Here is a 14,869-nt window from a genome sequence, read left to right as displayed (position 1 = left end):
ATATACATATATATATACACACGCACGCACACATACACACACACACACACACACACACACACACATACATATATATATATATATATATATATATATATATGTATAACTGTTTGTAGACGTGATGATAAATAAATATAGGAACGAAACTAAATAATGCTAAGGCGTAAATTCAACACCGTTACATTTCTTCTGAGAATTCCACACTATCACCACCATCGTCGTGTTTATGGCTATAAGATAAATGATTATACACAGACACATTTGATGCATTTGCACATACATACGTTTATGCACACGTTACTGTCCAGTTCAGCTTCGTAGAAACCTTTAAAATACAATTCAAGAAAAACATTGTTTGTTTCTCAAAATTACTAATGCTTGAAAAGACATTGATAAAAGATCGCAAGAAACCTGCAGCGCAGCGCTGATGGTAAATGACGTTATAAGGAGAAAATAACTGCGACCTAGTGAAGCAATAAACACTACGAACAGCTCAACACCTGTTCGTATTCCACAACTGTTATTTCCAAGTAGTAACTTGGACGTAAAAGTAAAGGGAAATAAGTATTTGTAATACACCGTATTTCAAAATACCAAAACGTCTGGAGCTTCTACTTGGTCATATGGTCTGCAAAAATAGTAGCCAAGCCTCCCTTTAAAATCTGCCTGTTCTATGCATCATATATGATAGATATTCCCCTTTTTTTTTTATCTAGCAGAGTAACTTGGTACTTATGAAAAGAAAGGTTTTTATCTCTCAGAATATTTAAAACAAGGGCTAATTAAAAGTTTGAAAATGTTTTGGACAGGCAAAGCAATAAGAGGTGAGAAAACGTAAGATAATATAGTCATAATCATAAGTAGGAATAGTCACGTCTAGAATGTCTCCGATTACACTGTGCAACAATTTTTTAATTTTTAATTTTATTTCATTTATTTATTTTTGTTTTTGGTTAGTAAATGTTATTTCCTGCTTGCTTCTATCTAGAAATCAAAGGAAATGACTATTATTCCCTTCAAACTTTGCTTTCGTAACCTGGACATCAATGTTTTCAAACTGACCTATTTTCCATTACATTTCAGACAGATTCAGCACTGAGTTGCTGAAGCAGGAATATCGTTATAGCAAATATTCTGCTCAATACCACAGATTTACTTGTCAGTTGCTGGACCTTAACCACTTGAGCATATCGCTTAGTGGCTGACAATATGTGCACCTCTGATTATGAGCAGGAGTAGTGGGGGTACATCATATCCATGTATTGATAGGGATTCTTCGGGGTTTGTATAAATGTAACAAAAGTAAAGTTTGAAGAAAATATTAGCCATTTTTCACACTTTCTAGGTGTAAGCAAATAGGAAATAACAGTTGCTACCCAAGGACAAAAATCGTGAGACAGCGTTATATGTCAGCTCAGTCGGAGCTGATCAGAGTTTGAACAACAACCAGGATGTTTGATGCGCCTAAAATCTTAGTGAAGATTATCACCTGTTCTACTCACCTGTAATGAGTACTAACCAGATGTTGTTGCGGCATTATCTCCCCCACACCTGTCAGACCATAAATGTTCTATTACGTCAAGATTAGGAGGGCCGATAGAATGTCCATGTCTGCTCGCAACTACATGGACACCTAATAAAATTAATGAATGTATTGTACACACTACAAAACTACCACTCGTTCGAAGTTTTGTCAGTGAACAAGTCGCGGTTTCAAAGCGACGAAAATATTTTGACACAAATTAAATTTAAATGTTGAAGTGAATCTAATGGTTTTTTTGTGTGTTATTAAATGGCTTATAACCAACTGTCACGCTGCAAATGTGTGTGTGTGTGTGTGTGTATATATATATATATATAAAATACAAAATGGGACAAGAACGCAAAACATCCGGACAGTTAGGCGATACAAAAATCGGACAGCAAAACATCCAGTTAGACGATACAAATAAAACAAGGACGGGTCATTCGAAGTTTTCTTTCTTCAGTCGAGTATCAGACTATATATATATATATATATATATATATATATATATATATATATATATATATATATTCAAAATGTAACACAGGATCGAATCCAGGACCACGTAGTGACGAAGCGAACTGCTTAACTTTTTGAGTTCGCCTGCATAAATATAGGTGATTATTGAAGTGTATTGTTTGTGTCCGATCAAAATCGTTGGATATGCTTTTTACCTTTTTATATATGCATACGTATACGCACGCACGTGTGTGAGTGCGAGTGTGTATACAGGTATATGCGCATGAACGTGCTTATATAAAATGCTCTAAGTGTGAGTGTGAATGTGTATCTGTATGTCTTTGTGTGTATGATTGCGTACTATGTTTCTTTGTTGCGTGTGTGAGACAATATCCATTTGCCCCGTGTTCATCTTTCAGTCATGTAATATCTATAAAATGTGTGCATGCGAGGATGTCAATAAGTGTACGTGTGCGCGTGTGCATGAGTGCATGCGTGTGTGCGTATGTGCGTGTGTGTCAGTGTGCGTGTGTGTGTCGGTGCGTGCGTGGGTGTATGTGTGTATGCGCGCGCGTGCACACGCATGTGCATGGAGTATCTCTGCGTGTATGACTATGTGATTCTGCGCGTTTATTTTGCTACTGGTGATTTAAGTTGAAAATATCACGTCTTTGCCATTCTGTCTTTTAATCATTCCAAATGCCAACTACCTTCTGGGACAGACACCAGTTTCTCCACTCGTTTTTTTTTTTTCCATCTCAAAATGTTCATTTTTATATTATATATTATTTTCATATATTAATTATATTTTCTTAATGCTTTCGATTCACACTGCATTAGAGCTCTTAGTAAACTATTACAATATTCGTTATAGTATCTTTGGGGACAGGACAATGCGTACACATGCAAACTCATATACATATATTCATGTGTGTGCGTGTGCGTGTGTGTGCGTGTGCGTGTGTGTGTGTATGTGTATGTGCGTGTGTGTATCACCATATGTATGCAGCTATTTGTGTATGTGTGCGTTCGTGCGCGCGTGTATGTGTGTGTATCACTATATGTATGCAGCTATTTGTGTGTGCATCATGTGTGGGGTTGTGTGTGTGTATGTGTGTGTGTGCATGTTTGGGGTTGTGTGCGCGCGCGCGTCTGCTGTGTGCACGTGCGCGCATCATCACTCTTAGTGCTACTGATAACATATAACCCAGTACAAACTGTTGCTTCGTCGGGCCATTGGTAACTTGAACCGGCAACCCGACCAAACCTGCTTGGTAAGGAGGATGGTTTTCGTTGGACAGCCTGCAAAACGAAACGCAAGTTGAAGTTGAAGAGAGAAATGAGAAGCAATAGGAGTAGAAGAGCTAAGATGTATTCTTAGAAAGTCTCACAAACGGAAAACCCTAGGACTCAACCGGATCCCTAACTTCTAACTGAATTGCTTGACAGAAGTACACCAAAGTTTTGCCACATCTGTCATCTCGAACCCAGAGCAAATACCTGCCTGGCTAGCCGACTGAACAACATGCCTTCTACCAAAATATGAAGACATGAAAAATCCAAAGAACTACCGACCAATTACATGTCTCAACGCCATCTACAAGATCCTCACATCGATACTAACTGAAAGAATATACACTTTCCTAGAACAGAACTCTATCCTTCCACAAACTCAAAAAGGTTGTGAAAGGAATTCTTATGGATTCAAAACACAATTACTCATTATTATTATTATTATTATTATTATTATTATTATTATTATTATTATTATTATTATACAAACTATTATTACTCCTGCACCAGCATTGTTCCTGGTAGCCTTTTTCTTTTCACAGGCAACGCTTTTCACAGCCAAAACACAACAGTTATTGAAACAAAGTTCAAAACGTCTTAAAGATTTTTTTCTCAAAAGTAGAAAAGAAAGTTTTATGAATTGATAGAAAGTAAAGTATATAAAATGCCAATAAGGGATCTACAAACGAAGAAGAAATTCCCAGCATAGCAGTAGTTAATGAATTAAATGACGACAGTCTGAAAGCGACACACCAAATATCAATCGAACAGCTTGAGGCAAAAAGGGTCTTGGTCAGGTTCACAATCTCGAGAAATATCTTGAGCACACTGTAAGTTTCCTCGTTGCCTTGATGTTGGAGAAACAAGTTTTAAATGCCCCCAAATGACGATTTGTCCACTCCCTGTTCATTCTAAACAACACGCAGGAGCACATTTTCCCCTCTGTGTAGATCACTGCTATAATGTACACTGGATGTGAATGTAATTGTAATTGAAGACTAGGAAACTAGCCAAATTGTATGGAGCAAGTCTACAAGAATTTTTAAAGTATCATTTATTGAAAGAAATAATGAAATACGGTACACATTAAATTACTGAAGGCTATACATTAAATATATTGAATTACTGACGGCTTAAACAGTGTTTTTGGTGATTGCTTTTAGAGACAATTTGAAACATTTAAAACTTGTGCAATACTATGATGAAGAAAGCAGAATTATTTGATACGAAATATATTTCGTCTTCTCATTGATAAATAGGGAAAGAAAATTCTTATATTTCAGTATAAGTTGGTTGGGGAGAGAGAGCTTGACAACTTTGTTGGCACATTCCTTATCGCAGTTAGGAGAATGACCATATTTAGAAAATCGGCGAGGAAGGGGAGATTTAAAAAAGTGGAATTTCGCATAGATAATTTTTCAGAGTTTTAATTATTATCTATAGCATGTCGTCTTTTAAAATAACAGAGATATGATGTTATAAAACATTATAACATCATACGTTATAAAACATTATAACATATAAAACATTATAAGACGTTATAAAACATTATTCTCTTCGCAGTTTGACCATTTGGTCTGTGAAGTGACGTTGTTCAGGCAGTAATAGCTAGTTTTGAAATTGTTGCTATTGAATACTGTGTGAAATTTGTGTGTGGCTGCGAAGTATTTATCTAATAACGACAGGAATGTTTTAGTTAGGTTATTTTAATGCTATTTATTTGGAATGAACCAAATTATATTCCTTTTCTGTTTTTTGAATGAGCACTCCTGGTAAACTATTTTCCTATTAAAGCTGCTTTCAGATGCAGCAGAATTGTTGTCCGTAAGCAAGCAAGATTATTTCCTTATCCCTAGAGGTTTCGTATAATAGAGTCTTACTGCCAACCTCGCTGTGTGTGTGGGGGGGGGGCAGATTTCAAGTGTGAGGTACTCTTTTTGTAAACATAAAATTTAACCCTTTAAAATTTAACATATATACATCTTAGCCACTGTGATACCATGATTTGGTGTCCACAGCAACACATTACTCACAAGTTCTTTTTTTATTTTAAAGAACTACTCTAAAGAACTGTCTCTTCAGTTTATCTGGTAGGGTTGACTTCCATATTGTTCTAAGACCGTCTATAGCTGCCCAAGCCTTAGCAACGCGAGATTTAATATCATTTTCAGTGGACACGATATTGATGCCTAGGTAAGTAAATTCGTTGACATTTTTCAAGGACTTCTGTTTGAATGTCCTGATTTCACCTGTTGTGTTCAGGATGATAAGCTCTGTCTTTTTTTCATTCACATACAGTCTTATGTTAGTAGCAGCATTTTCCAGGCGATGGAGTAAACGTTCAGCATCTTTCGTGTTGTCTGCGAAGAGTGCTATGTCATCAGCATAATCGGCGTCAGTCAAGTAGGTGGCCAGATATCTTCTGCTTCTAGACTTCTGTAAAGTGAAACCCAGATCATTTTGTTGATCTACTGAGGTACGCAATACATAATCGAGATACAGGATGAACATGTAAAGAGCTAATGTGTCACACTGCAGTACTCCGACACATACATCGAAGAAGTGAGTATCTCCATCTGGTGGCAGCACTATCGCTCGGGTGTTTTCTACAGCATCATTACTGCCTTTATTGTTTCATCGGGGATTCCATGTGCTTAAAGGATTTCTGCCATCTTATCTGTGTACAGAGTCAAAAGGCCTTGGAGAAATCAACAAAGAGAAGAACTGATTATTACATCAAGTTACTTTCTGAAAGCCAACCAATAATCCTTTCTACTACAGGCACACAGACTGAAAATTTGATAGGAGCGGGGCTAGTCAATTGCATCGACTCCAGTGGTCACCTGGAAGAAAGGAAAAGTCGGCCTCGAAAGAATTTGAACTCAAAACGCAAAGAAGGACAAAAGTATTTTGTTCGGCGTTTTAACGATTCTGACAGCTCGTGGCCTTCATCAGAACAATAACTGTTGTTGTTGTTGTTGTTTAGCCCATCTCAGCACTCGTTGAGAAGAACTACGAACAAAGATATTACGTTTTATTCTCGTTGTCATCACAATATAATTCAATAATGGTGTAAAGCAATGACATCATAAGCCATGTACACACTGGGTAATTACTAGGTGGTGGTTGGTGTGGCGGAGTGGGGGCACAGATCAGGGAATCCAAAGCTAATCTATCAATGCTTTGGTTGTGTATGTAGGGACAACATTGCTTTGTTCGAGATGTTACGACGGCTTCGGATGTAAACCCTTGACAGTCAGAGACTAGAATAAGAAGAGACCACCCCGTATATATTAGCGTATATTTTAGAGTTGTTTTCTAACCGAAACATCTCAATGGAAATAGAGCTAATTATTAAATGACTGTGATAACGTGTGGCTATTATGATAAATGTGATTGGGGAATTAAGTGACAGACAAACAATTTGGTTGATTAGCAACGAAGCCATGATAAAGATGACGTGAACATTATCATATATATAAGTACATGCCTTCCTTTCACTAGCTATGACACGTGGTTTACATACACACACACATACATATACACGTACAACAATACACATACGCAAACATACACATACACACACAAGAAATATGTGTACGTGTTTGTATGTCTGTGTGAGTTTGCAAGGTTGAATATTTAATAGCATAAGTCCGTGTGAGCGTTTGTGTGTGCGTGTATGTGTGTGTAATATGTATGTGTATGTATGTGTGTATGTGTACGTATATATATTTGCATGCAAATGTATGTGTATATATATATACTATGTTAACAGTATTTATACATATATGCATACATATGTGTGTACTATATATATATATAGTTGAAATTTATAGAAAAACAAAAGACGAAAACAGGTGTATGAACAACAAGCAAGTGTATTAGTTTGACGCTCGGGAAAAATGAAAAAGCCTTTACGTTTCGAGCCTACGCTCTTGAACAGAAAGGAATAAGAGAAGGTAAACAGAGAGAATGAAAAGCACTTCTAGATTTCAGCAGTTCAGCTATATATATATATATATATATATATATATATATATATATATATGTGTGTGTGTGTGTGTGTGTGCGTGTGTGTGTGTGTGTGTGTGTGTGTGTGTGTGTGTGTATGTATGTATGTATGTATGTATGTATGTTGCTGAGATCCCCCTTCGGTCATGACTGACCATAGGATTGCACCTACAAAGGCACAAGTCCGGGCAAGGTTGTTTCTATGGAAGACCAGCAGTCGCCCATGCATACCAGCCTCCCTTCTCCACGTTACTGATGTTATCCAAGGGAAAGGTAAAGGCTGATACAGTTTGGCACCAGTGACGTCGCAACTCATTTCTACAGCTGAGTGAACTGGAGCAATGTGAAATAAAGTGTCTTGCTCAAGAAAACAACACGCAGCCCGGTCCGGGATTCGAACTCACAACCTCACGATCGTAAGCTCGACGCTCTAACCACTGAGCCATGCGCCTTCACGTATGTATAATAGGCAAGTGTCTTCTACTATTCTACTACAGTCTCGGGCCGACCAAGGCCTTGTGATTGGATTTGGTACGCGGAAACTGAAAGAAGCCCGTCGTATATATATCTGTGTGTGTATGTGTGTGTGTATGTGCATGTGTTTGTTTATTTGTTTGTGTTTGTCCTCCCACCATCACTTGACAACCGATGCTAGTGTGCTTACTTCCCCGTTATATAGCGGTTCGGCAAAAGCGACCGATAGTATAAGTACTAGGCTTACAAAGAATAAATCTTGGGGTCGATTTGTTCGACTAAATGCGATGCTCCAGCATGGACGCAGTCAGATAACTGAAACAAGTAATAGAATAAGAAGAAAAACAATATATATACATATATATATATGTAATATAATATGTGACAATTATTCAGTTGCCATAATAAAACTTGAGTTTCGAGTGTCGGGGCGAAACCTGCACCGGCATCTCTTCAGTTATCGAGGCAATTAAAATATGCTATGAAAATGACCATTAAACAAAGGGAAATTATTATGAAATTGACCATAATTAAGACAAAAGAGCTATTAGAATGACCGTTAAATAAGGGGAAAAATTGAAGGCGAGGAAGTAAACAGTAAAAGGAGTAAAAATGTACATACATATAGATGCGCGCATGCACGCACACCCACGTACATGTGCCTATATGCATATGTTCACTCAGACTCGCATGAAACAGATATATACGCACCAACCAGGTATGCACACGTATACAAATCCACGCACATGCGCGCGCGCACACACACACACACACACACACATACGTGCACATACCCATGTGCGCACAGTTATATTCACAAATACACGTCTAAAAATACGCACGTGCTATATGCTCGTTCACACTCGCGTGGAACACATGCTTGTACACCCACACATACATGCAACCATACGCATGTACATATACACTACATATATACACACACGCACACACAGACGCACGATGCACACATGTATATCCAGACACACGCGCGTACACACACACACATACACACACGTGCACGTACCCATACGCGCACAGTTATATTCAAATGCACGTCTAAAATACATACATGCTATATATGCATATGCTCACTTATACTCGCGTAGTACACTCGCATGTACACCCACGTATATTAGTAACCATACACACGTACATATATACATACCCGCACACACGCACACACACACACACACACACACGCACAAAAAATTCATATACACGTCTATATACGCACATATACAAGAAAAATGCAGGGTGGAAGGTAAAATACAGGAAAAATGTGTAAAAATATATAAAGTAATAAAAATATAAAATATATCTCTATAAATATGTAAAAAAAAATATGTAAGAAATATATAAGAAATATATATAAAAGATATAGAAAGATAAAAAGCTTGTGCGTGGACAATATAAAAAGGAAGTTCTATCTGTGATCTTGGGGGACCAAAAACATAACAAATATTTAGCTAAATGTGGACATGACCCAAAAAGTTTAGTTCTTAAATTTAGACATGTAGCGGGTCTAAGTTACTTTTCCAAATGAGCCATCTTTCCATATCACAAAGACCGCACTTTCCACTGCCGTTGGTGTAAGGCTTACACTTGGCTTAGATCTTCCAATGGATATTGTAACTGACACCTCTTTCTTTTAAGGAGCATATGTGACTGGATAATTTGGTCGTTTACCTTTTATCCCTGAAGCTCAAGGTGTGATTGTTGAACCTGGTCTTGAAATGCCCCTCTGTAAGGCCCACATATTTCTTTGTCAAAACTGTGCCCTTAGTAGTCTCGGACATGCAAGCTCCATTTAGAGGGCACAAATTTTTATCCCTGCATGAACAGCTGGTTTCATTTTGTGGTTTTTGTGTGTTGTGTGCGATTATGGTTTTAAAATTAGTAGTTGAGATGAAACTGATTTTTAAGTTATGTCTATTGAAGAGTTTTCTGTAACTATGGTTGACTGGAAAATGTCTATCTATCAGTGCTAAGAAACATTTGCCTATATTAAAGGTCACTTCGGGGGAGTAGGGGTGTGTGAACCAGACGGTTTTCCTATTCCTATGCTTCCTTTTCTTCATTATTGGACTGGTGACAGGTGTATAGGTTATTTCTTCGCTAAAACCACTATCTTTTAGAGCCTTATTATTTACTGGGGTAACGCTATTAAAAATGTCCATATCGGAGGAGAGTCTAGAAATTATTTTGCTAATGTTTCTAACTAAATTTTTAAACACAAGGGGTAGGGGCATGGCAGGAACTCACATTAATATAACTAAGTCTATCGTTGGGCTTCCTGTAAGGTTTATAAATATTCTTATTTAGATCTAAGGATACACCTAGGAAATTGACAACCGTCAGGTTGGTGTCTGTAGTTATACTAAGACCGAAAGTTTTCATCAGTTGGATAATTTCCTTCCTAAACCGATCTTGTGCTAGTCCATTGGTATTTGCGGTTAAAACTAGGAATTTTATTATGGCAACCGAATAATTGTCACATTATATTACAAATAAATTCCTCTATTTACATAATATCGAGGTCCCTTTCATTCTTTTGTTGTCTTACCATTACTATTAATATATATATATATATATATATATATATATATATATATATATATATATATATATATATATACGTCCATCTCTGCAGACATTTGTTCGCTCACACACACACGTGTGTGTATGGATGAATGTGTTTATACATCAATAATTACACTATTGACATCTAGACTAAGACACTGAAGACATTTAAGAAATAATCTGTAAATCATTGTTGGGTTCCATATGGTAAATTTTAATCGATAAATTGCTTCTAATAATTGGGTAACCAAAGTAACGGATGACCTTTTAAAGCGATAGGAAAAAAACTTAGTTTACGATCTATATATGTGATATGTATGTTTTCCCCTTAGTCAGCATATGGGCGCGCCCACGCCTATAATGGCCGGCTCAAGTATGCAATGGTTTCATTTGATCTTTTTTTTTTCTTAAACAATGCAATTTCCTATTTTTTATGAGAAGAGTTTGGTAGGTTCTTGCTTAATCTGTCTATTTCACCCGGCTTTGGAAACGGGTGACATAATAATTTGGATTACAATAACAAGGCAGAGAAAGAAGGGGAAAGAAAGAAAGAAAGAAAGAAAGAAAGAAAGAAAGAAAATCATGGTCCCTTGCACTTGAGTTGTACTTTATTTTATCGACCACGGAAAAATGAAAGGCAAAGTTGACTTCGGCAGGATTCGAATTCAAAGTAAACTCTTTACTCACAGATACATTATCCAATGTATCTTATTTCTTTTCTCTTTGGTGACGGTAGTATGAAATTTGGCAAGGATTTTGGTAGGGAACAACCTGATCCTTCACACTTACGGTACAGTCGGCCAGTTTACTAAACTATACCTGCACTCGTGATGACATGTGATAAGAACTTCTCGTTTAAAGTGTTTAATTAGGCTTCTTGTCAAAGAGAGTTCTTTCATGATCATTTTCTCTGTCAAGCACCTTTTGAACCTTCTGCTGCTGTTTAGTTAAGGGCTGGAATTTTTGTAGTACATTCCACTTTATTTTGTAATGTGCGGCGTTTTCTTTCAGCGTCCATACTGTCTTACTGGACATCGCGTCTCTCTTAGATATTAAACGAGGACTAGTAGATTTTGAACCTGGTCCTGAAGGGTCTTCCTCAGCGTTCACATGTTTCCGTACGTTTGTTTCTCTACTGGGATCTTTCGACACTATCTCTGCTTCATACATGGTTTCTGAATTGCATGGCAGTTTAGTGGGCACGTGACGTTACTCCTGAATTAGCAACCTGCTTCTGTGCTAGGCTTGGGCCTATTTAGAAATATTTTATTTATGCTTAGTGCACAGCTGAGAGAAACCCTCAAAGTATCTCTATTGGAGATTTTTCTGCATATATATACATGTCCAGGGAAAACAATTATCGAACAAGTTAAGATTTCCATTAAGAGAAAACGGGGGTGTAAACAACATCACCATTTCCGTGGGATTTTCTCTTGGTGAGATTAGTGTCGAACATCTAACTAATTTTACTTCTAAATCTACTTGCAGCCTTGTTGTATTACGGGTCTGTGGAGTCGGAGAGCTTCTTCTTCGACGATAGGTTAAGATTCTTCTTCTAAATTCTTTGTCAGGTCTTTGAAAACTATGGCCGGATGGCAGGAAGCTGTGTTTATATATGTCAGCCTCTTATATGGTTTCTGGAAAAGTTTATAGTCACCAATGTCTAACTTTAATGTCACATCCAGGAAATTAACCACTTTCAAATTAATCTCTATTGTGATTTTGAGCCCAAGAGAATTAAGGGTGTGAGCTAAGTCCTTCATGAGCCTATTGAGAGTGTGGCCGTTTCTCCCTCCATTTAGGGCCAAGGCATTGTACCTATGTAAGCCAAAGCTAGTTGATGGGAAGTTCTTTCTTATATCCAGCAAAAAGGCCCATAAGGTTACATATATCAAATGCTGTCATTGCAACATCGAAGAAGCTACTCGGGTCACTTTGCTTAATGCAGGTCGAACACTGTTAAATAGATGGAGTTTTCTGGGTACATCATGATGTTAATGTCCCCATTGCTAATTTCAGTATAGCCCCTAGCAATGCTGAGTGTCCTATATAACAAATTCTTCGATATGGATGGATAAAAAGTGCACGATGATGAATTGGGTGAATTATGCTCTGCTTCAGCCGCTGTTGCTTTTAAACCTTGAGATGACCTTATTGGTGTTGCGTCATAGGGAGAGACCAGAAGTTCTTCTAATGTCGCATATGATATTTCTGAGCAGGTGTTTGCTTACCAAGACGGTTTCCAATTTCACAAGGTTAATCAGCTGAAAATTGTGAGCTGTTGACAAATTTAGATTTGTGGTATTCGATGGTTATAAAGACACTTTCCTTTGCCAGAGCTTCTATCCAATCTTCTATGCTTAATCTAAAAGCTAGCTCTTTGATCGCATGGTTAATGTTATTATAGACCTGAGAATCAGCCTTCCTGTAAGTCTGTGCGATACAATTGACTAATAGTTGTATTTATGCTTCGTTATCTAATCTATATAAATTCTTAGATTTGTCCAAAAAGAGTCAAGTTCTCTTTGAATTCTTAGGTTTTCATATATCTGCGTTTAGTAAATTCTGGAAAGGAATAGAGGGCACAGAATCTCTGGAAAGGAGTACAGGAAATACAGAATCCCAGCTTTAGTATGATGTCGAAATGTATCAGTGTCTGACCAGTTCATCCGTAGACTCCCTGCTGGTAATAAATTCTTTGATAGTTGGCGATCATTGTCGTCAAGCAGACGCACTGGGCTAGAATGAGTTCAGGATGTCGTTCGGATCATAAAACTTAATGACTATTAGGCAAACATCAATAACACAACATACGCTCATATACACATATACATATACGTACACACGCATATACATACCCAATTATACACGCACATGCGCCGTTCTACATTTATACACAGACTCATCAATTCACACACAGACTCATCAATTCACACACACACACACACACACGAGAAGGTACCCCCAAAGAAACCAGAATTTTGCATTATTATTCTATTCACTTCGTTTTACATGTTTACATTTTCATTGCCTTCAAGATATTTTCAATTTGAAGTAATGCATCGGTCCAGACGCGTTTTCCACTGTTCGAAGCAGCCCTGGAACCCATGCGAAGTGATCCTTTTTAACGCCTCAATCGGTTCTTTTCTTCACCTCTTCCACATCTACAAATACCGTAGGACCAGTTTTCGTCACCATTGATGACATTCAGAAAAAAGGTCCGGATCAACTTCCAACTGTTCTTTCTGTTCACGACACGCATTCAGTCGTGACTGCTTTTGATCTTCCGTGAGCAAGCGAGGCACGAATTTTGCTGCAATACTTTTCATTCGCAACTCCGCGCTCAAAATTCGTTAGCAGGAGCTTCAGGAAACACTAACTATATAAACAAGTTCGTCAATTGTTCGGCGACGGTCTTCCAAGATCAGTTCATGAATTTTCATGTTTTCATTCGTTTGTGAGGTCGACGGTCGCCCTGGATGAGGTTGGTCTTCAAGCGACAAGTGACCATTCCTAAAGTGTGAAAAACACTCATAAACTTATGTTTTTTTTTGTTTTTTTTTTACTCATAGCAGCGTGCTTGTAAGCTGTTTGAAGCATGACAACTGTTTCGGCCTCCGTTCTCCCCATAAGAAAACAAAATTTCACGGAGGCACGTTAAAATCGACGAACAGGGGAGAAGCACTGCAAAACAAAGACACACCACGTAGCAGTACGACTCCATAGGAGGACGCAGTTGGCAGACTGTTGCCTGAGGGTTGCATCAAGTGGCTTCTAGCGACGGAAGCTTGAACTACAACGGGCTTGTCCCACAGAGAACTTTCTGGTTACTTTTGGGTACCTCCATCAATACACATCAACAGGCATGTAAATGCCTATACGTCCACATATACATATATACGGTCAAATACGTGCACTCACACATACACTTATATATATATATATATATATATATATATATATATATATATATATATATATATATATATATATATATATATATATATATATATATATATATAGGCGCAGAAGTGGGTGTGTGGTAAGTAGCTTGCTTACCAACCACATGGTTCTGGGTTCAGTCCCACCGCGTGACACCTTGGGCAAGTGTCTTCTACTATAGCCTCGGGCCGACAAAAGCCTTGTGAGTGGATTTGGTAGACGGAAACTGGAAGAATTCCGTCGTATATATGTATATATATATATATATATATATATATATATATATATATATATATATATATATATATATATATATATATATATATATATATATATATATATATGTGTGTGTGTATATATGTTTGTCCCCCCAACATCGGTTGACAACCGATGCTGGTGTGTTTATGTCCCCGTAACTTAGCGGTAAAAGAGACCGATAAGTACTAGGCTTCCAAAGAATAAGTCCTGGGGGCGTTTTGCTCGGCTAAAGGCGGTGCTCCAGCATGGCCGCAGTCCAATGACTGAAACAAGTACATACATACATACATACATACATACATCAAGTAGTTTTGTAAGTAAATGCCT

This window comes from Octopus bimaculoides, chromosome 5 (assembly GCF_046866305.1).
Source record: "Octopus bimaculoides isolate indiv1 chromosome 5, ASM4686630v1, whole genome shotgun sequence".
Classification (NCBI taxonomy): domain Eukaryota; kingdom Metazoa; phylum Mollusca; class Cephalopoda; order Octopoda; family Octopodidae; genus Octopus; species Octopus bimaculoides.
This window is presented reverse-complemented; position numbering follows the sequence as displayed.